The 1,179-nt window shown below is 41.6% G+C and overlaps 1 pseudogene; it reads right to left on the reverse strand.

Moving 5' to 3' along the window:
• Window positions 1–315: 315 nt before the first annotated feature.
• The window catches only part of LOC102741648 (microtubule-associated protein RP/EB family member 1-like), a 1,920-nt pseudogene continuing 1,056 nt past the window's right edge, over window positions 316–1,179 (reverse strand).

Genomic DNA, 1,179 nt, shown 5'->3' on the forward strand with positions numbered 1-1,179 from the left:
CACTATTTTTGCAAGCCCATTTTGTGTTTGTTTGCTTGTTTAATGATAAAATTATGCTGATGAAAACATGATCTAAAGATCTAATACAAGATCTAAATAATTAATAACATACAACTGCTTATGTGCTCATCTTTTCTCTTTTAAGGCATTTATTTATTAAAACGTTCTCTGCCAAGATTTCACATTAGCTTAAAATTCAAATCAGTCTTTACATTTCTCTACTGAGGTCTCCACCTCAGTGTATCACATAAAAACACCTTCTCCAGTAATCAGTGTTACCAGCGTCCACACGATGAGCCCCATGGTCAACCTCTTTGTTCCCTAGGTGACCCAACTAGATGTTAATACTGCTCTGCTACAGGGTAAAAGCTCCTAACTCAAACTCATTGGAAAAGGGGTGAAACTTCTATAAAGTGCACTTTAAGAAGAGGTACTGTTTGCTCATGAAAAGAAACCAGTGAATCCTCTAAGAATAATAAAAGTAGGTATTTTACAGTTAAGCACATGATTTGGAGTAAAGAATTCGGATGTTGCTCGGCTGGCCCAGGCCCTTAATACTCTTCTTGCTCCTCCTGTGGGCCCCCTTCATCAGGTATCACAAAGCCTTCATCTGTGGCATACAGAATGTCCACGATCCTCTGCAATACCGGGTTTTCCCCCTCGTTCTCCTGGCAAATCAATTCAATGTTCCTTGGCTTTCCAAAGTAGAAATCTCTCTTCCTCCAAGTCTTCGACGGTAAGTTTCAATACGTTGACCTGCTGCATCAATTCAGCGGCTTTATCATGCCTGTTGCCCACACCAGGATTCTTTCGCACCACACCCGGGCCAGCCTTGGTTGCAGTAGTTCTCTGTGTTGCAATGGGCCTCTGTGGAGCTGCGCTGCTAGAGCTGAGAGGTTTCTTCGGTTTGTTCAGAGCTGGAGCAACAAGGGAGGGAGCCACTGCAGATTCTTGACCTTGTCTGGCAGCTACGGGGTCCCAGTCTTTTCCATCATAGTTTGCATCAAAAAACTTCTTGAACCACTGAACAAATTCAAAATTGTCCTGAAACTTTCCTTTTACTAATTTGTCCACAGGAATTATTTTGTCAACACCCATTCTCTTAAAACCTGCTTGTAGTATTTTGAAGTTCTGGATGTATTCATGTTCTAGCTTAGCCTGGAATTTCACTTTCTTCAA

The sequence above is a fragment of the Leptonychotes weddellii genome, chromosome 9 (assembly GCF_054177405.1).
Source record: "Leptonychotes weddellii isolate Sample4059 chromosome 9, ASM5417740v2, whole genome shotgun sequence".
NCBI classification, from domain to species: domain Eukaryota; kingdom Metazoa; phylum Chordata; class Mammalia; order Carnivora; family Phocidae; genus Leptonychotes; species Leptonychotes weddellii.